The sequence below is a fragment of the Ambystoma mexicanum genome, chromosome 8, assembly GCF_040938575.1.
Source record: "Ambystoma mexicanum isolate Mex_15411 chromosome 8, UKY_AmexF1_1, whole genome shotgun sequence".
Classification (NCBI taxonomy): Eukaryota; Metazoa; Chordata; class Amphibia; order Caudata; family Ambystomatidae; genus Ambystoma; species Ambystoma mexicanum.
This window is the reverse complement of record NC_090929.1, coordinates 499,388,177-499,413,467: the sequence shown is the minus strand read 5'-3', so window position 1 is coordinate 499,413,467 and position 25,291 is coordinate 499,388,177. Positions and strand designations below refer to the sequence as shown.

The window sequence follows — 25,291 nt, the reverse complement described above, 5'->3', positions numbered from 1 at the left end:
TTTAGAAACAAGATGGATGCAATATTGTCTGCAACTATGAAATCAAAGGAAGACTTAATATTGGGTCTTCCGTCATGTAAACTTAAATTCCAACAATATTACTGGTGTCTCCAGGTTGAGAGAATAAATAAAAGTAAAACATTTTATGAATATGCAAAATGTACGCGCCAGTGGGGACAATGGCCTAAGTACCTGGAGATTTTTCCTTGTAATAAGGCTAGGCAAATGTACTTGAGATTTCGTTTGAATCAGCTGCATACAAATGAAAAATTAATGACTTGGTATTGTGCCAAAGATAATCTAAATTGCGGACAAAGTACATTTTGTGAATGTGAGAATGTCCTAGAAACCCTAAAACATCTAACAGTTTACTGTTCATTCTTTGAACCTGCTAGAAGACAATTATTGGTTGTTTACCTTTTTTCTGATTCTAGCATAAGCAGAGAAGGTTTGTGGCAAATATGCATGTGGGGAAGGAGCCAATCCATGACTCTTAGTTTAACGAAATTTATAAGATTCATAGATGAAAAACTGTCTGACATCAGATTAACTGATACGACTGCGAAAGGGGAATAATCTTAGGACACCAATCATCCAATGCTGGAATTGGACTGTTGTTCGGCCATATGATAATACGGTTATTTTAAATCCATCAATCACCTTAATGAAGTATCTAATGTCCATACTAGAATGAATATCTGTCTATTGATTATCATTATGAAAAGTTTTTTTTCTTTTTTCCTTGGGATTGTAATTGGTTGATTTTATTTGGATATTATATATATCAGTATTCTGGTATTTTTAAACTTTGTTAAATCTGAAAGATATTAATAAGAATTTTGTGATAAGGAATTGTTGGTTTTTGTTATGATGTACATTTTTTTTGTTTGTAAATATGAATTTAAGACATTGTAAAGGTATATCTGCTTTACCATATACAATAAATAAAATATATATATATATAGCAGAATTTCTCAGGATTTAACTGGAGACCAGGACCTAGGGGTGTAACCGCTCCACTTAGCCCTGCTAGTGGGAAATATCTGTACACCTTGAAGGCTGTAAGCTTCTCCGTCTGGAAGGCCTCTTCTAGATCCAAACAGACATCCTGGAGTTCAGAAGACCGAACGTCCAGCTGTTCCACTTAGGCTATTAAATTGGAGCATGAACAGCAAAAGAGCTCTTCCAAGAACTGCCCTCACCCATTCGGAAGTGTCCTTTGGATGACATAAGCACTATGTAAAACTTAAAAATCAAATGCATGAAAAGACTATTTGGGGAGGGGGTGGGCGGTAGACGGCAGGGGTTGGAGGGTGTGGGGGCAGGGCAGGGGGGGCAACACCGCCATTCTTCCTTGAAGTCTGTAACACAGTAGGTATCCTCCTTGGTCTGAACCCTTATAAAAACAAGGTTCTTTCAGTGCTCCCCTCACCTCCAGTTTCAAGAAAATTAAGCTAGCCACGTCCGTCTATAACATACATATTTCACAAATTTGCAGCAAAGTAGTGCAGTCTGCAATCAGTGCCGCTCATTTGGGTGACCTTCTGACCTGTCCCGTTAGGACTATCAATACCTTCCATGATATTCAGAAGCCTTTTTTAATGTTCTGGTGCATTCTTTTTTCAGAGTTTTAGTGTTACAAACCCAGCCACACTTTGTTACTTAATAGCACATCTGCTGTTCATACAACAAGTTATTCAGTGAGTTAATTCATCGGTGCTGAGGTTTGATATTCACCGGCAGGTTGTATTTGAATCGCGTCATGGCAGACTCAACTGTTCATCTGTCTGAGGTTAAGAAATTGAGTACCGTTGAATGTAATCCAGTGCTAGATTTGTTATCCGGCACCCCATTAACATAAACGTTTCATTAACTGGCACCTTCCATTACTTGTAATAGTACTGTTCTGGTTGAGGAAATGCCCGATAGCAACGTTTAGATTCTGCATAGCAAGGTACAATTCAGAGATTGTAGCATGTTGGTAAACAGAGTAGAATGATAGGAAACTGCATTTTCCATCATTGTTGCAGCTTGTGTCCTCATTTTTTCTGTGTTCCATCATTTTTGCTGTGCTCTGCCACCCAGATAATCATTCTGTTGTCCGGCATATCTGAATATCTGGCGCCATTAAGTTCCCATTGGTGCTAGTTAATGTAGCTTTACTGTAATGGGAGCAACTGTTATTTACTGCCCTACTAAAAAGGAAATACTGATGTAGCAAGTGTTTTTTTTTTTTTTTTAATAAAAGAATGTTTAATTTTGCTACATGGTCCTGTTTAAAGTGCAATGGCATGTTGTGCAATGTTGTTTCATGGATTCACATGCTTTCAATATTCCCCGCCGACAGGCTGGGAATCCTCAGTAACATTTTATTAAAGCTTATAATAGAATTTTGAAGCCCATTTTAATAGCCCATCCATGCCCTTTTGAGTGCATTCTGACCCAGCCAATGGGAAGTCTAGTGACAAGTCCCACCCAGGAGGCCATCTTCAGATTATAACCGCACACCATGCTGCACAGTCCTCAAGGCTTTCTCTCCTGGAGAAAAGGCCAGAAACCAACATATTTCGTCACAACTTCAGAAAAACAAACAGGAAAGCTGTTTTCAAAGCATGCACGTAAAATGGAATTAAAAATGTATATGAGGGAGACAAGCATTCTTGATGCATATACTGTCTATATCCAAATAACAGCCAGGAAGATTGTGACATTTGTGCCATTTTAGCACAAAACCCTCAAGGCTGAATGAGGGCAGGTACCCCCCTCCCAGCCCCCCCCCTCTTCAGAGGCGAATCCTCTAGAAGTGTGGTGGACAAATCAGGCAGCACAAAAACCCATAAATGGGCCAGGTCAGAGGAGAAAATGTCTTCTGCTACCTTTTTTTAAAAAGGAAAACGGAAAGAAAAACATAAGTCGGACAACCTCGCTGACAAAAGTTCAAAATGGTCGCCTTGGCAGATGTCATAAAGTCAATAAAGGAGGGTGACTACATAGCGCCACTGGATCTCAACGACGCATACTTTCCCATTCGCAAAAGCCACAGAGTTCCTAAGATTTGTTGTGGGCACAAATCACTATCAATTCAAAGTCCTCTCGTCTGGTCTTTGCTCAGCTCCAAGACCATTCACAAAATGCCTGGCCCCAATAACCATGTCGTTCAGGAGAAAAGGGTATCGTGTATATCCATATCTCGAATTGGTTCGTGTGAGCACCATCGCACCAGGCATCAGAAATGGCGATCCAGCACCCTCTTATGCTTCGGCTTCACAATAAATTCAAGCAAATCCTCCTTCAAGCCATCAAACAAGCTAGTGTTCCTGGGGGCACAGTTCAACACCCACAAGGGCAGAGTACATCCCTCCGTAGAAAGGGCAACGTCCACACACCGTACAGTCATGCAATTCAACCCAGGTGCCAGGTTCACAGTCGGAACCGTCCTGCAACTCTTGGACACCATGTCGTCCTCTATTACAACATTGCAGATTGCAAATGAGATTGCTACAAGAATTCCTAGTGGATTGGTGGTCCCAGCTAACTGGAACATGGAACGACAAGCTAACGGTAACAGTCACACATCCAGCTTGCGGTGGTGGCTTACGCCATCTCGCATCACCATGGGAGTCCCATTCAGGGATCTGCCCTTTCAGGATACTCATCAGGGATGCCTCACTTACAGGGCGGTGCACGCACGCAAACCAGTTATCAGTAAAAAGCTGTTGGTCCCTGACCGAGAGACAACCACACATCATACTGGAGCTAAAGACAGTAGCACACGCGCTTCACTCATTCCAACCAGTGCTCAAAGAAAAAGTGGTACAAGGGTTCACGGACAATACGACCAGAAGGTATTCTGTACGAAAACGGGGGGGGCACGAGGCCATGGGCACTCTACAGAGATCCCAACAGCTATGGCACTGGGCCATCGAAAACTCGCAACTACAAGCTTTTAACCTCCCGGTGAACGAAAGCAAAACCGCAGACCTACTGAGCAGAACCAACAACCAGTCACACGAATGGCAACTGGCGGACAGAAATCTCCAACAAGTGGGGAACACTGACCATAGATTTGTTTGCCACGTGGCGAACAAGAAATGCCTGCTGTTTTCAAGCAGATATCCGCACCATCGATGGTTAAGCAACGCGTTCACAATATCATAGGAAGGAATATTCGCCAATATGTTCCCTTTACCACCAGTCATACGCAAATCCTACAAATGATTGTGACATACAAGTGCACGGTCATCCTCCTAGTTCCAACATGGCGAGGCAACCGTGGTTCTCAGAGCTTCTTCACCTGTCCCAGGACAGTCCAACCCCTCTGGGTCAAGAAGAACCTGACCGGCTAACTATGTGAAACCAGCAGTGCAACACCATAACCCAGGGGTGCTCAACCTAAAGGCCTGGCTCCTGAATTCAACGAGTTCGGACTAGTCCCACTTACGCAGGAATGCCGTAACATCCTAAAGACCACCAGGGCGGAGTCCACAAACAAGTCATATGCATACAAGTGGGATCGGTTTTGCACTAGTGTTCTAAACAAGTGGATCAGTTCGGTGTGGAACCTCACCAAATCCTACCAGATCTATTACAATTAGCAGAAGATGGTTCATCTCACTCGTCCACCAAAGTGCATTTAGTAGCAATTTCCAGATACACCTGTGAGAAACCTAAAGGTGTCTCACCCACTAGTCCCTGGGGATCTGTCATCCAGGTGGCCAGGACACGGCCATCGCTTTTGGATCCAGTTCCTGGGGGTGGACCAGTGCATGAGGATCAATGGGGTGAGGGCGTCTTTGTGGAGTGGGTGTGAGATGCCAGATGGTGAGACGCAGTATCCCCTTCCCTGTAACACATTTATCCCATCCTTCCAGGTAGGATACTTAGGAACTCAAACCTCCCCACCCCTGTCACAACACAAACCCTTTCTCATGGACAGCTCGCTATGAGAGAAAACAGACTAACACCCGAGCCGTATATACCTGACATGTCCCACTACGATAGTCGGGCAGGGTCAGGCAATTACAGACCATCACCCACACACACCTGACTTCCATTACATTTCCCCACACTGATAAAATGTAGAGCACAAGAGCACACTCTGAGTAAAGCACACGAGGAGGCAGCAGTTCCAAGATGGGAGTTTAAAACGAGGCGAAAGATGACCAAACAGAAGGGGATCGCAAGGAAGGAAGTGCCCTTGGCCTTTTCGATGAGGAACCGTTACTTTCACAAAACCTCAAGAATAGAAAGCACAAGACTGGGAAACCAAGCTGAAGAATCCTGCATTGTGTGTCGGAGGTACCCGCGGCTCTCCGCGTCGCTAATCAAGGTGGGAAGAATCGCCTGCTGCCAGGGTACTGTCCTTGGCTCCTACAACAAATCAGCGCCACTGAAATCAACACAGCCGGTGAATTGGGGAGGCAGATACCAGACCGGTCTGTGTTAAAGCCAAGATTGCAAGTAGCAACATTGTATGGTGAACGCTGAAGCAGTGTATGAAGCACATGTGATAACCAATGCAAGTAAAATTGGACAACAGATAAATGATTGAACTTTGAAACCAAGATATGATACCTTAGACAGTGGTCCGGCACCGCGTGCGTGCTCATTCGAAGGTCTCTGAACCCATGAAAATCCTATAAGCATTTTGTTAAAGGGGATCTGAGGCTGGCTGAGGGGGATCTGAGGTGAATAGGGAATCACCTCAGGAATTGAGTGCATGTGAAATACTGAGAGGAAAATAACGTATTGTTTGTTGCATCAGGCCCTCTGAAAGAAGAGACTTTGAAAGGCAGAGACTTGGACACAGAAGGCCCTGATGCACATTTTTTTTTTTTTTATAACTTTTGTTTATTCATTCAGCTTGGTAACACAGATACAGGTGAATAACAATAGAGCCTTTAGAAGCAAAACAGGGCAATCGGCATATTACATGCAATGCATATCAATGGGATACATAAAGGAAAGGGTAACGACATAAGCACCAGGGGGCCCATAGAGGGTCGAAATAAAAGGTAAATGAGAGACAGCTCAGGGGCCACCTGAGGTTGAGTTAGGAGAGGGAGCTGGGGATACGGAATCTGAGTCGGTGTCAGTGGAGGACATGAACGAGCGGAACTTCTGCCATATGTCTCTAGGCCTGGAGCAGGCGGGTTGTTGGACCGCCCAGGATTCTTCAGTGTCGGAGGCCCATGTGACTGCTTTGAGCCACTGCGCGTGGGTGGGGGGGGTAGGCCGTAACCAGCAGAGTAGGATTGTACGCACCGCTAGTAGCATGCAGAGACCGGCCAGTTTCCTGGAGTCGCGGTGGAGTTCAGGGAAATCATGAAATAGGCATTTCATTGGAGATGGAAGGAAGGGAGATTCGAGGATGGTCGATGTAGTGGAGCACACTGAGGTCCAGAATTGGGTGAGTCGAGGACATGACCAGATCATGTGGATGTAATCGGCCTCCTCGTAGCCGCATCTAGGGCACCTAGGGGAGGAGTCACTAGAGATGTGATGTAGCCTGGTCGGGGTGTAGTGGTACCTGTGAGTCACCTTAAATTGGATCAGTTTGAACCGGGAGTTGAAGGACACCCCATGGATCCGTGCACACATGTGGGACCAACGTTCATCGGTTATCTCGAGGCCGAGATCTGTCTCCCAGGAGCGCCGTAGTTTGGGGAATGTGGGGGGTGACCTGGTTTGGAGTAAGGTGTATAGTCTGGAGATTTTGCCCCTCATTGGGTCAGGTGAGGAAAGCTCGGTGATTGCAGGTTCGTCAGGTGGCAATGTTGGGAAGCCTGTGTACTTGTGCTTGAGGACTCTACGTAGGGATGAATACTGAAGCCAGACGGAAGGTTTCCGTCTAAGGGGGGCCGGGAGGTCGGGCCATTCTATAAAATTACCTTGTTCGAATATATCGCGCAGCAGTTCATAACCCGCCTCGGCCCATGTGCGAACCACGGAGGGAGGAACTCGTGGGACCCCAGGGAGGAAATTCCAAATTGGAAAGTTACCGTGAAAGGGATGGGTGATGCCCAACATTTGCCAGGATTTGGACAAGGCCAAGGATGTGCATGTCGCTGGGTCAAGTGAGTCTGGTACCGCCGGGGTTGGCATGAACACCAGAGATCGAATGTCACGATCGCTGACTGACAGCCTTTCCAGTCGGGGCGGGGGGTCTGATATGTTGAACCAGTGTGCAGTATGCTGGAGTTGAGCCGCCAGCCAGTACTTGAGGAAGTCTGGTGCCCCAAAGCCACCCGCCTCCATTGGGGCAGAGAGGGTCTTAAGCTTAAGGCGGACCGCACCGGAATGCCAGAGGAAGGAGTTAAGAGAGCGTGTCAATGTCTGAAAGAATTCAACTCCTGGCCACAGCGGAATATTAGCAAACCTGTACAGGAGTTGGGGGAGTACCACCATCTTCAGTACCCCTATCCTGCCTGCCAGTGAGATCGGAAGTTTGTTCCAGCCCTGTATTTTTATCATAAGGTTTGTGAGGTATGACTGAAAATTATCTTCCAAGACTCGTTCAGTATGACGTGACACCATTACGCCCAGGTAAGTGAATCTAGATTGGGCCCATGCGAATCCCAAGGTATCGGGAGGGGGGAGCGTACTGGGTGTGAGTGGAAAAAGGGTTGATTTAGAGCAGTTCACTGTGAGACCGGAGATCCGCCCGAAGAGAGCAATGTCTGCAAGTATTGGGGCTAGGTTAGTTTCGGGGGAGCGGATATAGAGAAGAGCATCATCGGCATATAGAGAGACTATATCTGAGGAGCCGGCCGTACGTAGACCTCTATGTGCATGGTTCTGGCGAAGCATGTCCGCAAACGGCTCCATTGCCACAGCGAAGATTAAGGGCGAGAAGGGACAGCCTTGTCTGGTGCCCCTAGCTATTTGGAATAGGGGGGAGCAGCGGTCCTCAGTGCGAACTCTGGCGACGGGGTTGGAGTAAAGTAGCTTGACCCAGGATACAAAGGTGGGACCAAATTTGCATTTATCGAGCACCCGCCAAAGGTAGCTCCACGAGACAGAATCAAAAGCTTTTTGCATGTCTAGGGTCGCGGCCACCGCGTGCACGCCAGGGTTCACTCTGCTCATAATATTGAAAAGTCGTCTCAGGTTTAAGGAAGTGGAGCGGCCCGGGATGAACCCCGCTTGGTCAGGGTGGATGATGTGTGGCATGTAAGGGACCAGTCGTAGGGCGAGTAATTTTGCGAAAATTTTAACGTCACAGTTGATCAGTGAGAGCGGGCGGTAAGAGCCGCATTGAGTCGGGGGTTTGTTAGGTTTTAGTAGGACTGTTATGGTGGCTTCGCGGAGTGAAGGGGGGAACTGGCCCGCCTCCAACGATTCCTCCCATAGAGTCACCAGGCGGGGGAGCAGGAGGGATTTGAACTGTTTATAAAACTCGACGGGGATACCGTCTGAACCTGGGGCCTTACCCGAGGATAGAGAGTCTATGGCATCTGAGAACTCCTCAGGGGTGAATGGACTCTCGAGGGATCCGATGGTGTCGGGAGAGAGAACCAAGAGTGGGAGACCATTTAGGAAAGCATCGATCTCTGCGTCGGTGGCACTGTCAGAGTGTGCATATAGAGATTGGTAGAAGGAAAGGAATTCCACATTGATATCTCTAGGGGAGGTGGCCATGGAACCATCGGGTCTCTGAATTCCGGGAATGGGCGGGGAGCCAAACTCATGGCGGAGGAGTCTGGCTAGGAGACGGCCAGGGCGTTCGCCCTCACCGTACCTCCTCGCCCGCCCGGGATTATCAAGAAACTTCAGCTCGCGGTCCGCGAGAGCGCGGAAGGTGTCCAATTCAGTGCCGATTAAGGCGAGGGTTACAGGGGTTGGATCTAGGGAATACCGAGCTTCAAGTGAGGATAACGTGGCCTCGCTCTCGGCGATCTCCCTGCGAATAGTTTTGAGGATGCCATTTTCCTTGGAGAGGGCAATGCCTCTGATGTAGACCTTAAAGGATTCCCAGAGGGTAGCCTGCGAGGACACGGAGTTGGTATTGATCTCGAAAAACTCCTCGATCGCCGACTCCATCTCAGAGCTAAATACCGAATCGAGTAAAGAATGCGGCTTCATTCTCCAGTATCTGGATCGATCCCGATCTGGGCCCCAGCATAGTGTAACGGTTACAGGGGAGTGATCGGATAGGGTCCTGGGGAGGATTGTCATGCCAGATACACTCCTTATTAGCCCATCAGACAACAGCCATCTGTCGTTCCGAGAGAAGGAATCGTGGACCGTAGAGTAGAAGGAATAAGAGCGGGAATCAGGGTAGAGAAGCCTCCATGCGTCAAATAAGGATAAACGGGGAAGAGAGGAGAGTGTAGTGTAAGCCGCTCTGGAGAGTTGACGGGGTCTGGAGCCAGATCTGTCCAAGTCCACGTCGAATATTGTGTTGAAATCGCCTCCCCAGAGAATCGGTACCAGAGGGAAGCCATCTAAGAGAGTTATAAGATCAGAGTAAAATCCGGGATCATCAATGTTGGGACCGTATATATTCAACAGGACTACTTCCTTATTCTGTAGGATACCATGGAGTAAAACGTATCTGCCCAGGGGGTCGATAATCGTGGCTATGGGGTTGTATCTGAGGCTTCTGTGAATAAGGGTCATAACCCCGCGGCTCTGAGTGGAATAGGTGGTAAAGTACCTTTGGGGGCCCCATGTTTTAGCAAATTTTTCGCAGTATTCTGTGCAGGCATGTGTCTCCTGAAGGAAGAGGATTTTAGTCCCATGCCTCTCGGCTTGAAGTTGTAGTAACCTCATTTTCTTATGATTACCCAATCCCCGCACGTTCCAACTCATAAATGTCAGGGTTTCCTCACTCGACCCTCCAGGGATAGCCACAAAGAAATACGGGCGGGTGGAAATGTGCTCCCCATGGGCGGTGCTTACTGTGGATCAATTGAAAACGCCGACGGGGCCATGATGCTTCGGGCTCTGCTCTTTCTGAGAATACCAAGCTGCTTTTAACATTTAACCCCGATCCCCCTCCCCCTCCCACATCCCTCCCCCAAACGAAGGGATGAACAACCCACACCCAAGCAACCAGAACAAACACGATGGCATCAACGCCTGGGGGGCCTGTGTACCGGCCTGGCGGCGATGCTCCGAACCTTAAGGCAATTTAAGGATAAACATAATGCCCACTAGTATTACCCGTACCCACCCAGGGGAGGTTCCATGGGTGACGGTGGGGGAAATGGGCAGCAGGTGGTGGAACAAGAGAACTGGAGTGAAAAAGTGTGTATAACCGATCCACTGGACCAAGAAGCGTATTAGCTTAACTGCGAGAACCGAGAGAGAATCCTAAGGAGAGGTGAACCAGGGGGAGAAAAGCATTTGGCGGGCCACCATAGCCCATCAGGGAGGGGGGTGGACCGAGCAGGAGACTGCCCGGCGACCCGGCCATGTTGTGGAGGGCCAGTGAATCTGGGGGCAACAATCACAGTGAGAAACAACAACAGTGATACCAACATTTTGTCAAAAGTGTGAATGAGGCACTACTCAATAGACTTATCAGGTAATAGCGGAATTACAGAAATCCAGCCAAGCAGGATTAGACGGTGTCAGTTCAACAGTTGGGGCGATCTGTTGCGAGCAAGTGTCAGTGGCCGTCGAGGGGGCATTTCAGCCAGGAAAGTGTTCATCAATGAACCTGGATGCCTCCTCGGGGAGCGTGAAAAAGTATACCCGGTTTGTGTGTTCGATACGCAGTTTGGCGGGGTATAACATTGCATATTTAACATGGAGGTCGCGCAGCCTCTTCTTCACTGCCAGGAAGGTTTTTCGCTCACGTTGAACTGCCACAGAAAAGTCTGGATATAGATGGATCCTGGCTGCGCCTAGGAGGAGGTCCCCCTTGGCCCTCGCCGCCCTGAGGAGTGCATCGCGGTCACGAAAGTTCAAGACCCTGGCTATGATCGGGCGTGGGGGTGCTCCAGGTTTAGGTTTTGCCATAAGTGAGCGGTGGGCCCTCTCGATCGCAAACTGCGGGGAAAGTTTAGGGGAGTCAAGGAGTTGGAGTAGCATGCCTTCCACGTAGTCTTCCATGGGTTCATGTATATCATCCTCTGGCACCCCGATTATACGGAGGTTGTTGCGCCTCGAACGGGATTCGAGGTCTTCGTTCTTCTTCTCAACCTCCGTAACGCGGGCAGATAGCGTGGAGACCTCCGCACGAAGGGAACCCAGACCGTCCTCGGCGGCGCTCACTCGTGTCTCGATCTCTGTGACCCGACCATCAGTCCTCTCCATGTGTGCTTTGATGGATGAGATCGTGCCGTTCATGTCATCGAGTTTACTATGAAGTGTGGTGAACCCCTCTCGGATAAACTCCATCATTTTCTGGGAGTCGGGTGGTTCCAGTACCAGTGAGGGGGAAGGTTCCAGTGATGACGCCTCAGCTCCGGGGGTCCCCGAGGGTTTCGTGAAGATATTGATGGAGGATTGTTTCTTGCCGGTTCGTGTTGACATGTTGCCGGAAGGGGGGGAACCTTGAGTGCAAAAGAGATAGGGTAGGGCCACAAGGGGAGACACCAGGATCGTCAGGGAGACGTGTGAGCGGGAGGCCCAGGCAGAGCACCAGGAAGGAAGGGGTATGGTGTCTCCGATGGGGAGTCCCGCCTGAGCACGAGGGGGTCGATAAACTTCAGGCGGACCTGAACACCTCGCCGGAAAGTCTGTAGGGGTGGACAGGGCCCGAGTGGTGGTGACCAGTAGTAGAGGCAGTAGTAGCCGGAGTCGCAGGTGTTGATATGGTGTAGAAGACCCCGACCGTACAATGCAGTGAGGTGGGTGGTATACAGTGCAGATCACTGAAGGCGAGTGGATGGACCCCGGAACACCCTTGGAGATTAGGTCCCCCAGACGGGGGGTTCGGTGGGAAACCGTTGATGATGTTTCTGTGTGGGTTGCCACCTCCTGAGGGCTTGAGGGGGGGTTGTTGGCTGGGGGAGAGACCACTGGAGAGGAATGACCCCGATAGAAGCAGTAAAGCGGTCAGTGGAAGGAGGGATCCAAGGGCAATTGGGGCCCAGAAGCAGAGGCACCTGGAATGTTGGTGGTTGGTGGTCCCAGCGCACTCCGGTGCGGGAGGGAGAGCAGCCGAAGGGGTAGATTCCTCAGAGTGTCTCAGAAATAAATTGCTATGTCGGCGAGGACTGCCACCGCAGGCCACGGGTCCGGGGAGGAGTGTTTATGGTGCGGCAAGGTTGGAATGAGGCAGACCCGGGGTGCACACACCTCACCTCACCTTGTGCCCGGAGGGCCCAAGAGATACCCGCGGCCCCTGGGATATAAGGGTCGTGGGGCCGGGGATCGGGGTCCGGAGGAAGGGGGGAACTCACCGCCCACAGCCGGAATCCCAGAGTCCCAGTGGTGTGCAGCACGCCCCCCAGGATGGGGTAGCGGAGCGGAGCGCTCTGAAGTCCGTAGTGGGGGGGCTCCTTGGTGAAGAGGATGAGGCCAGCAGTGCCCGTAGCCGGTGGGGGGGTGGCCGTACAGATCAAGCAGAGCGCACCAACCCCACAGTGGACCGCGAGCCGCTTGTCACCGGCGCGGCCTCGCAAAGTCAAGAGTAGGGGCCGGGGGCGCACCCGCTTCCGTCCAGTCCGTGATGGAGGTTTAGCAGCACGCCGCCCAGGACGGGGCAGCGGAGCGGATCGCTCTGGAGTCCGGACCCGATGTCCACAGGATTAGGGAGGACGAGGCCAGCCGCACTCGCAGCAAGTGGGGGAGGGCGAGTGCGCAACCGAGTGAAGCGCCCCTCCCCCTTAGGAGGCCTCAAGCCGCGGGACTCCACTGTGATCCCACGGATCCGTGTGCGGGGTCAGGGAAGCACTCTCTCCCGCCCAACCCGCGGCGGGTCGTATCTCCGCCGCAGGAGCGGCTCCGTGGGCGGCGGTTGGACCGCGGGTGCCCGGACTCCCCAGCAGTCTCTCTGGAGTGACGGATGATCGTGGCGCCGGGGCAGACAGGAGAATCACGATGAGAAGGTGCCTCGCAGTACGGAGCCGAAAATCAGGCGGCCATCTTCGCTGGGCACAACAGCGCCCCCCCCTGATGCACATTTTTTAACTGCACCCTCATGCTAGAGAAGCCAGAGACTGTGCTAAGCTCGAGTGTACCACCTTGTCCCGTGTGGGAAAGGGAGCCCAACAGCCTGTATATCATTCCTTGGACACGTCATTCTTTTACATAACACTGTTTCCCACACTTTTTGTATTTAGAGGGAAGGATTGGCCATAGGTTTATTAGTTTAGGCCCTTTCATTTTGACAAGACACCATTGGGACTGCGTTATTATTTTATGGTCGTAGCTTGCTCCCATCTTTAGATTTAAGATTAGCTAGGCGTTTTTAAACCTTTTTCTTAAGTTCAATAACCACCCTTGAACTGTGTCTGTCATACTGTACATACCATGCCTTCCGTACACACCAGAAAGCAAGGAAAAGCTCCCATTTTCGGAGCCCACATTGTAAAATATGAGAGGCCTATTCCACACCTATCGCCCTCAAAAGAAAGTCCCCCCTCAGTGGAGCTTAAACACTGTGCTGTCAGCCTTATTTAAACTTTGTTTGCAGTCGCCAAAGGTTCGAACAGAGCTTTGTGTCCTGGAAGACTGCTTTTCTAGTAGCAATCGCGTCTTTCACACAGGTGTCAGAAATACATGCACTATCGATTAAACCTCCATACCTACGGTTTTAAAGAACCAGGTCAATTTAAAACCATACCCTATATTCGTTCCCGAGGTGTTGTCCAACTTCCACCTGTAGACTGAAGTAACATGACCGGTTTTCTTTGCACATTTGTCTACACCGGCTGAACAAGTGACTCATTCACTAGACCTTCAAAGAGTCCCATAGACCGACCCAAAGACTTTCGACGAACATCTCAACTATTTGTAGCTGTCGGCCCCCCCCAACAAAGGTTGGCTGATCCAAAGCAAGGTATTGCCAGATGGGCTTCCACTACAATTTCCATGGCGCACAACCAGGCCAAACGACCGCTACAAGGACCGGTTCACGCTCCATCCACTAGTGCAGTGGGGTCTTTGGCAGCACTATGGCAGTGGTCCCCCAGTCGGACAAATACCACGCAGCGACCTGGGCAGTTCTGAACACCTCCGTCAAGCATTACTGCATGGAGGGACAAGGAGAGGCTGAAGCAAGGGTCCGAAGAGCTGTCCTACAACGCTTGTTTCAATAAAGTATGCCTTCTTCCTTTACACCTCCTATTACAAAATGTTAACTTCTGTGGCAATCTATTCAAAGCATGTAAATCCATGAAAGATCCAATGCTTGAAGGAGTATATTGCTTACTCCTGTACTCCAGCATTGGTATCTTTCATGGATTCACATGCAACCACCTTCCAACCCTAAGGGAGCAAGGCTACATTACGCCAGTTCTCATCCTGCCGGGGTAAGAATATGAAAATGGCCTCCTGAGTGGGGCTTGTCACTCAGCATCCCATTGGCTGGTGCAGAATGCACCCAAAAGGACATGGATGGGCTACTAAAGTGAGCTTCGAAGTCCTGTGAAAAGCCATCATAAAATGTTACCAAGGATTCCCAGCCTGTCGGCAGGGAATATTCCAAGAATGTGAATCCATGAAAGATACCAATGCTGGAGAACAGGAGTTACAGGTAAGCAACATACTCCTTCTGTTGGGATCTGTGTTTTGCTCCCAAATGCATGTTTACCAGAAAAGTTTACTTGACATTGTGCTTTTTGATTTACACCTTCATTTTGTTTTAGGTGAGTGCTCGCCTTACTTGCCCTACCCCCATCCACCTCTTTGGACTTCCACTTCCTCCCTTACTGCATCTAAACCTAACTCTGCTCCTTCTTTGTGTTTTTTTTTTCCCTTTTTAAAAAAAAAAAATAATTCTCCTGTCCCAGTTGCGATCTTGTAAGTGTGAGGAGCCAGGAATGAGATGCAGACACAGAGAGCTTGTAGTTTTGGCTATAGACTTTTATTCAAAATAAAAAGGGGTTGGAAAATGCCTTGCTGTCCTATTCTAACCGGTGTTTTCCCTACCTTAACCAAAACTAAGGATCGGTCAGTTGTCATGATGTCCAAAGCAAAATGTACTGTGTCCAAAATACTATTCTGGCCCTCAAAATTAAAAAAATGTACTTTAAGATGAAAAGGGTAATTAATGTCTTTGGCTGTGAAAGTGAACAAAATGTTAAAGTAAAATACAAAAAAGGAAGGGCGTAACTCCAACATAAGTTCTCAAATGGATAAAGTTCACACTTTCAGAGGGTGGCTCCATTCCCCTGGATTTCTCTGTAATGTGCTTTAAACTCTTTTTTTTTTTTTTTTTTTTTTTTTAATTTACATGTTTATTAAATTTTAAAATAAATACAACACAAGGTATACAACCAATACACGAACATACATAAAAGCCAGGATCTACACATTCATGAATGGAAAGCTCAAAAAACTGAATTGCATTAACCTAGGAAGATTACAGTCTCATAAATCCAAAAATCTACCCCAGATTTGATCAAACAAGTTCATTTTCTCATGCTTGTACAAAATCAATCTCTCCATTCTAGATACTTGTCTCAAATCACCCATTCATTCTAAATATGTTGGTCTAACATCACCTTTCCATTTCCTCAAAATAATTTTCTTGGCAGAATTGAACGCTCTGAAAAAACAACATTTCTGTGGAAAAGAGAGATCATCCACCATGTCATCCTCTCCTGAAATTATAGTGGGATAATCAAAGTCCAGATGTACCAGAAGAACTTCATTCATCTTATTAGTGACCCCACTCCAGAAAGATCTTAATTCATAACAATCCAAAATCATATGCTCAAAGGAACCATCAGCATGTTTGCATCTCCAACAGCCACTTGAATCTGACAAACCTCTTGCATGCAATCTTTGTGGGGTCCAGAAAACTCTGTTAAGAATTTTGATCATTCTGCACCTTTCTCCTAGACTCAAGGATGTCAGAGCCACATTTTTACACACATATCTCCATCTATCTTCCGACATCTCATAGTCTAATATGTCTGACCATTTTGATAGTAATTCATAGTTTGGATCTTTATACTGTTCAAGATTCTTGTACACTTTCGAGGCCATGCCGCCTTTTGATTTATGTTCTCTCAGCCATACATGCCACCTTTGGCACCCATCCGGAATCTTGTGAACCAGAGCTTTTTTCATCTTCCTATATTCTCCCAAAATGCAATCTCTTAGATCTTTAATTATCTTCATTCTATTGAAGCTGATCCATTTTCCTTCTTCAAAAAGATCCTCCAGCCACTGTACACCTCCTAGTAACCAATTTGGCCAAAACAGAGGTTTCCCTTTCAACGTAATGTCTGGGTTTAGCCAGAGAGAAGTAAACCCATCCTGTGAAACATCTTTGCCACTCCTGTTCCATAGATTCTTCCATCATAATCTCACAAAAGCCGTTGGTGGTGATGATTTATATCCCATTCCATCCGCTGTTGACAGAATTGGCCTGGGGGAGAGAGGTGAAGCTCTACTCGTTTCTGCCATAGTCCACACATCAGATGATTCTTCTATAAAAGGCACCAAGTGACGAGCCCCAAATGCCAAATGATAATTTTCAAAATCCGGGACCCCCAGACCACCACATTCTTGCGAAAGTTGCAGTTTCCATAGTTTTAGACGCAGTTGTTTCCCCTCCCATAGGAAGGACTGGACCAAGCTTTCCATTTTCTTCAAATAACATTTTTTAAGTTGCAAAGGAATCATTCTTAAAACATAGTTAACTCTCTGAGTCGTCATCATTTTGATTGCATGCACTCTTCCCCATAGACTTAAATGCAACTCACTCCAACTTTTAAAGTCTGACTCCATATTTTGGATAACATGTGTAATGTTCACTTCCATCATTTTAGCTACATCTTCAGTCAGCCAAATTCCAAGGTAGCGCATCTTGTCAGGACACCAATGAAAGGCATAATTCTGTAATGTCAAGGTCGAGCAGGAACTGGATGCTGGCAGTGCCTCGGATTTCGACCAATTGATTTTATAACCAGAAACTTTGTGAAAAATGTCTATCTGATTTATTAGTGCCAGGATGGAGGAATTCACATTCTGTACAACCAGCAACATATCATCGGCATAAAGCCAGATTTTTGACATGCTTCCCCATAAGAAATACCTTCAATTGCCCTGTCATCTCGTATCTTCACAGCCAATAATTCCATTGAAGGACAAATAAAATGGGCGACAGGGGGCAACCTTGTCTTGTCCCCCTTTCAAGTTCAAATTTGTCAGAGACCAAACCATTAGTGTTCACACTGGCTGTAGGTAATGTATATAATAGCCTTATCCAATCAATCATGTTTTTCTTAAATCCGAAACCTTCCAAGGCTACCAGAAGATATTTCCATTCTATCCGATCAAAAGCCTTCTCCGCATCCAGTGACAACACCACCACTTCTTCCATATGTTCTGCACTTTCAAACAAAGTCAACAAAAGTCTCCTCATATTATCCGAGGCATGCATCCCTTTAACAAATCCGGTCTGACTCTGGTCAATTATATCAGATATCGAGTTCTCTATTTTTAGAGCCAAAGCTTTCACAAAAATGTTATTGTCTATGTTCAATAAGCTTATTGGCCGATAGCTGCTCGTTTTAACTGGAGATTTCCCTTCCTTCAAAAAAACAGATATCGATGCATGCCTCATAGTCTCTGGAAGACGACCGTCCTGTAAAGATGAATGTAACATAGCCAACATAAGCTGAAAAACTTCCTCCGGGAAACTTTTATACCTTTCGGCCGGTACTCCATCCGGGCCCGGACATTGCCCTGAATTCAGTGCACTAGCAGCAGACTTGAGTTCCTCCACATTCAAATCTTTCCTTAGGGAATCAATGTACTTTGACTTTATTCTTTTCAAATGGGAACCATCAACACATTTTTTCACTTCCTCCTGAGTTATATGAACCTCTGAAGAGTATAAATTTGAGTAATATTCTTTGAAGCTATCATTAATTTCTTTAGGATCGAAGGATACATTCCCATCTTTCTTTTCAATAGCCTTAATCATCCTTTCATTTTCCATAGACCTTAATCAATGAGCCAGCAGCCTATCACATTTTTCGCCCTTCTCATGGTATGTGCATTTTGTCCTAAATAATAGTCTCTCAGTCTTTGACATAAGCAGGTCATCTAGCTTCTCTTTTATTTTATTTTTTTTTTCTCTTTTCAGGAAACCAATTGAGCTAATTGAGAAATTCTGCATGTTTTCTTTTTGAACATTCTCTGTTTCCTCATTCAGCTTTATAATCTGTGTCTTTCTCTTTTTTCTTTTTGTTCGACATTCCTATCAACATTCCTCTCATGTAAGCTTTAAATGCCTCCCATACATATTCTTCTTTCACATCACCTGTCCAATTTTTGATCCACAAAAAAACTTGCTTCTTTTACAATTTTATCCACAACATCGTTATCATCAAGAAGCGTGACATTCATCTTCCAATGGTTTGACTTAGGTGAAGGGAAAGTGAGTTTCATATCCAAAAAGATCGGTGCATGGTCAGAAATTACAATGGCTTTGATACCTTTTATAGGACTGAGTACACAAACCAGAAGTCAAGATGAGATCAATCCATGGGTACACTATGACTTGCTGAATAGAATGAATATTGTCTAGTTACTGGGTTCTGTAATCGCCACACATCTGACGGACTCCAATCATTCATACATTTCTTCAAGGCCTCTCTTTTTAAGTTATTAGCATTGTCCAAATTCTTTCCACTCTTATCCATATATGGATCCAATGTAACAGTAAAGTCTCCCCCTACTATAACATCCCTTACATTAACATTTCGCATGAAGTGAGCTAGGGAGGTATAAAAACTTCCATCCCCACCATTAGGAGCATATATATTGCAAATACAGTAGGCAACATTTTGGATTTTCATATTAACACAAATAACTCTACCATTTAGATCTTTTTCACATGTCATTTCAGTAATCGGAAGATCCTTCCTAAGCAAAATGCAAACCCCTCTAGAACTTGAAGTAAGAGATGAACAATAAACGTTACCAACCCATCTCTTTTTCCACTTATCCACTTATCAACATCCACCTCCAGCAAATGTGTCTCCTGTAACATTGCAACATCTGCCCCCAATTCCTCTAATCTCTGCAAAATCATGTAACTCTTATTAGCGCAGTTAGCCCCATTAACATTCCATGAGACCACTCTCAAACTCCTTTTACAATATGAAGCCATTAGAGAACAGTCGCGCAACCCTCCTGAGAAAGATCCTGGCAATACAAGGCAAGTAAACACCAAAACAAGAATATAAAGGTACGAAAAGAAAAATACAAAAAATAAAAAAGGTTAAAAAAAACTCCTTGGATTTACACAACCCAAACCTCTGGAATTTCTCTTCCACAATCTCATAGAAAGGGACTGTCCCGCCCCCTCCCAAATATTCCAATCTATACCATACATACCACTATCCTAAACTGATATTAATCTATAAAACCCCAAAATTTCATTTAGTGTTGCTCCCATTCCCCCACTAATCTCTAAGTACATATTCGTTAAAAACATCTGAATGTAAGTTCCCATCAATATAACTAACCAGCCTAACCAAAATCCTAGAACCCTGGTTATGACCAATAGCAACTCAAATTTCAGTCACCCTTTCATCCATAATCAAACATAACCCTACCCCCTATTCCTTATTCCATCACCCGGATAGTGACTCTTGGTCCTCAGCTTTCATTAGAAACATTGCAGTAAATAGGCATTAATACCTAACTCATGTGACCCTGGTAAGCAACACCTGTGCCATCCCCATAACACCCCTCTATATTCTGCATACCCACCAGATCTCCAGGCAGAGTGTTCCATCGTTACAAAGCCAACCATTAATTCCCAACCTTCACGTTCAATTGACGAAACCGAGTACAATTGGGTCAGTATATGGTATAACACACACAAATTGATTTCTACTAATTGTGAAAGGTACATTTGAATATACCGCTGACTTGTACATTTACATTTTCATGGTGTACAAGAGATTGCCAAATTACAAACATCAGTCCTAAACGTGGCACCCAAATCTGCAAACAAATGACAACAAGGGCCCAAAGTCTCAACTATATGGGATCGAGTTGACTGCAGGACTCACCAAACACAGGTCATGTGTACCCACTAAGCAGAATGTGGGCCGAGAGTCCACAGATTATGAAATACGAGTAATGACACATGGGGGCAGAATGAGTACACATAGCTGCATCCGACTGTGCATGCTCGGTGTAGTCCCAGTCGTAGCAAATCCTGCAATGCCTAACCAAATGCTGAATCCTAGTAAATGCAAATCCCAAGCATGGCACATTTGTGTACTGCAGCAGCATTCAAACTTTAAACTCTTAAGGATATGAGTTTTCCTTAAACTTTTCTGGTCAACAAAGCAGCTTGTATGCAAAACTGGTATACTCCCCTGCCAGGTTTTTCCTTCACTTTAATGAAAACCTCTACTCAGTTTTGTCCTTGCCTGGTATACTCTCCTACCAGGGCTTTCTCTTGTACTTCAATTGACACACTTGCAAACTTGTACATATCATGCATTCATACCATTAATTCCCCTCTGGAAATATTGGGTTTCATATTCCCTTTCGTATGATATATTTTATTTAGATCACGCTCATACACAAGTGTTTCAGAGCGCGACCAAGCAAAGGGAGGGGAACAAGGGAGACCAAAAAATAAACTACTATCTTACTAGGCCCAGTGACATTAAGAACGCGCAAGTGCATGGAGAAGGGAAAAAGGGCCAAAGTGCATGGAAGGAGGAGAAGTGGAAAGTGCAGAACAGAGGCGAGAAAAGAATAAAGAATAAGTTAAATAAATACAGGCAATGAATAGGTGGTAGTGCAGCCGGTAAGTGTCAAGTGCAAGATTAGTCAGATAGGGTATATCTGATAAGTGCAGAAGAAGAGTGGGGGAGTGTATGGGTACAGATACAGAACCCAGTGCAATCGGATGCCCGGAGGCAGTGCAGGAGGGAGGCGGGGTGAGCAGGTACCTGGGCCCAAAGGACAGAGGGTGTCCAGGTGTCCAGGTGTCCAGGTGCACAGTGCCTAGAGAGAAAATAGGTCAGCAGGGGAGAAGAGGGGCAAAGGCGGAAGTGAAGAGGAAGGTCTTGAGGTGCTTCCGGAACCGGAGATGGTTCTCAAGTTTCAAGGTGGCCAGTAGGCTGTTCCAAAAGGAGGCCCTAGCCGAAGACCGATCTGCCCCAGCTCATTTCTTTGAAAACCGACTGACCCTGAGGGAGTTAGAGGAGCGAAGGGCTCAAGAGGGGAGGTATTTGCAGAGGGATAGTTGAATGTATTTTGGACCCAGGTCCCAGATAGCCTTGTGGACAATGCAGGGGGTTCTAAATGTAATCCTTGCATCCACTGGGAGACAATGAAGGGATTTCAGAGCTGGAGAGATGCGATCCCAGGGCTTGAGGCCAAGGACAAGTCTTGCAGTCCTGTTCTGGATTAGTTGTAGAGGGCAGAGAGTGGAGGGAGGTAGATTTAGAAAGAGGCTGATACAGTAGTCCAACCTGGAGAGAACCAGAGCTCGACAGACCGTGAGCTTCTGGGGGAAGGAGAGGAAAGGCAGAGTACCTATGAAGAGGTGAAGTAAGAAGTTTGACTTTTTAGCAATGTCAGAAATGTGTGCGGAGAAGGAAAGTGTGGAGTCAAAGATGACCCTGAGGTTCTTTGCCTCGCAGGTGGGGGTAGGAGGAGGGCCAAGTGAGGCCGGCCAGAGAGTGAGGGGAAAGGATGGTGAACGTGTACCGATGAGGAGGATCTCAGTCTTTTTGGCATTTAGACAAAGTTCGTGGGAAGTACACCAATTTCTAATGGCAATTAGGCAATCGGAAATGAGGGAGGGAGAGGAGGTGGCCGAGGGCAGCCTGAAAATGAGTGTCATCAGCATAGCACTGGAAGTTTGAGCAGAAAATGGAAATGCTGTAGGCGAGAGCTTCCAGGTATTGATTGAAAAGCCAGGGCGAGAGGTTAGACCCCTGGGGAACACCACAGGTGGAGAGGGAGATCGATGAAAGTATGTTACATTTACTCCTGTTTGTCCTTGGCAAAGTAGCCGAAATGCCTCAGTGGCCATGTTTCCCTCCTGAGGACTCGCTGGCTTTCTGTGTCCTTCTTTAGCTTTCTCGCAGTGAATGCGAACCAGCACTTGGGCGTCCCATTCCCCTTTTCCAGGCCCACTGACTTTGCTTGACAGCTTAGGCGTCCTTTGCAATTTTTGCTCACCTGCTGTGTGCTTCTCTGTGTTCAGGCGGCGTGCTGCTCTCCAGTTCCCACAATCACCAGGACATTTTCTCTCCTCCTCACATGGCTTATAAGCAGCAGACCAGTCCCTTCAGTCTCCTTCCTCTGGCCTTGTCCCCAAGACGGCTGGCTCCACAAACTTCTCTAACACAGTAATTCCGTGGTCGATACCGAGAGGATAGGAATTTCCGCTGCAGCATCTCTCCTCTGCCAGCTGATTAGGGTTTTTTAATATCCCAGCACCTACCATGTGCTCGCAAACACTAGAGCTTGTCTTGTGCTTCTCGCCTTCACTGATCCTCGTTACTTCATCAGCTTCCTTGTTGCAGTAATTTCACATGCATGTAAATGCATGTCAGTCAAGGGTGTTTTATGTATGGGACATTTCAGGGTATTCTCAGTAGCTTCCATGGGTGGGTGAAGAGAGCCATGACAATATGCCATCAAGGCATGGGGAATGGAAGGTTTGGGGGCGGTATCCCTAAAAGGAAAAGGGATACCATGTCTCCTATGATGAATCACCCCTCTGAGGGTCACCTCCCTCCATGTGGTCCTCCCTCGTATAGCCGCCCCAAGGGTCAGGATCAGGTAGCGGCTGCCATCCCTTGGCCACATGGGACGAGGCTACCACTGGGAAAGGGGTGATGACATTATCACACAACTACTTTTTCTTTTTTAGTGGCGTTGTGATACTTTTTAATTATTTTTGTAAAATGTTTTTAACCCACCACTTTAATTCTGGGACACAACAGTTTTGTTATACTACCTGGACAGATCGTGTTAAGTCTGGTTATATTATATTATGTTATGTTTCATTATGATGTTGCACATTCATGTCAAATGTCCAGTGCTGAAGCGGCTATAAGGTGGCAGGTAACACTCGACTAACACCCAAATAAATAAGTAATACAGTTGAGTGGCACCCATTTTTAAGAAGGGGGGTCTATCACCTGAAGCAGACCTGCACATGTAAGCTGATAAGCAGACTCTAGATCCCTTTTGAATCCAAGATCCCCATGTTGACGTCTTAACGGGACATAGTATATGGGGCCCAGATTGAGAAGATTAGGCAAGACTGGATTGTTCAGATTCACTCCCAGAAGAGCCCAGTTTCAGCCCAAAACGATGGGACTCTGCTACTCTGGCCATTCTGCCAGCCCCTTTAAATCCCTAGCACGCCTCAAGAACTCCCAGGGCTTTGTTCTCAGTGGAGCAACAGTTCAAAACAAACTCTTACTGAAAAGTGCTTGTTGTTCCTTCCAGCTTCCCTGGCCGTTAGTGGCAGTTTGGGGAATGGATAGCGAGCAGAGGGTATTTACTCTCCTTTTCCATTGTTCAAGGTTTAAACGCACTTAGGTTCACAATGATGATGCTGCTGCGTTGAAAGGCTTGAAAGCCTTCCCGTCTCTGAACCAAAGACCTATTCACATCATCTCACACAAAAGGGTGCCAGGCTGTCATTTGCAAACAGAAGGACAGACATCTGGCCCTTCTCTTCCTAATTAGCATGTTTGTTATAGATCTGCATCAGCCTTGCACATAGTCTAATGAAAAGAGCTGCATAGGGAGCTCAAGGTATATTTTCTCACTATAGATGAATATGTATTAACATACTTTGATATCTTACCCCCAAGTAGAGCATAAAATCACTCACCGTGAACTAAAATAAAGTCGACATGACACGGAGCAAACTCCTTAATAATGACTTTTTTTACATCGAGGGCCAGCCTTTTTCATTGTTAATGTATTACGTTGACTGTTACCAGCACCATTCACTTTTTATTTATTTTTTATATGGTCTATTCTTGACTAGCCCACTTTTGGCAGTCCAGAATTAAGTTTCTGCAGTTGGACTTGGTGTACTACTTTTAAACAATGTCTGGGCAAATAAGCCACCTAACTTCTCGGATTGTCTGAGCAGCTCCTCATGCATTCACTATGTTTACTAACTTAAAATACTTCAAATATGCCTTGGGACCAAACACAATTCATCACATTTGACAACCCCCTTCTCTCTTTTACAGAACTCACCCCACACACCTCAAGAGGTCTGCCAGGCACTCAAGCTACAATAAAACAATAAAACATGTTTCCCTGCTGCATCCCTCGTCTTGGGTTGTAGTATCCATTTCCCATTTTTATATCTTCCTCCAGGCTCATTTTCTTTCCTCCAGCAGACTAAGGTCTGAAAATACCTGGTCGGATACAGATTGCCACTCTACAAAGCAAGGTGCTCACACTACAACAGTAACTGGTTTGGCACAGTATAAAAGCAGATTAACATAACATTATCTTCACATAACGACAATGGCAACTCGTGTAGCATTGTGCTACCAATGCAACTACAAAATACCCTTTGAAATCTAGTATTCACATTATTGCTATTCTTCTCTGCAGAGTATGGCCAGCACATGCATTTCTACTGAATGGAAGATGTTTTGCTGCCTCTATTGGGTTTACGCACAGATCTAGGAAAACATGGGGATCAATGAGAAATGGAGACTGGTTACTAGGAAACACTGGTAATGCAAAGGTTCTCTATTGAGGACTTCTCAATTGCAAGATTACGGTCAGTTGTTACAAGTAGAAATAAGAGGTCTGAAGTGCACAGGCGGCCATTTTACATCTGTATGCAGGGAGTAATGGCAGAATAATTCTTGGCAGTGATCTTCATCTTAAAGCTAGTGAAGCTTTCGCAGAACCTTGTTCACATGGTTACGCATGATTTTGATCCCTCTCCATTGCCTTTCATGCCCCCACACTAGGGCCTCCTCTTTATCCGCTCATACACCTTGGGGTTGATAGACCAAGCAACTCACCAGAGCAAGGGAGATAATGTGTCGGTATTATTTGGAGTCTTTATTGTTACAGATGTTAGAGCAAGAAGCAGGAACATGGCTCCCCGTTGATTGCTACCCTTTCTCCCTAGGTATTTAAAGATGGCCCTGGTTCGGTTCCGGCGATTCTGGGTCTGCAG

The 25,291-nt window shown here is 46.4% G+C and overlaps 1 protein-coding gene across 5 annotated transcripts in view; it reads left to right on the top strand.

Annotated features, from left to right (window-relative positions):
- NADK (NAD kinase) overlaps nucleotides 1-25,291 on the top strand; it is a 798,433-nt gene that overhangs the window by 442,582 nt on the left and 330,560 nt on the right. The window lies entirely within an intron of this gene.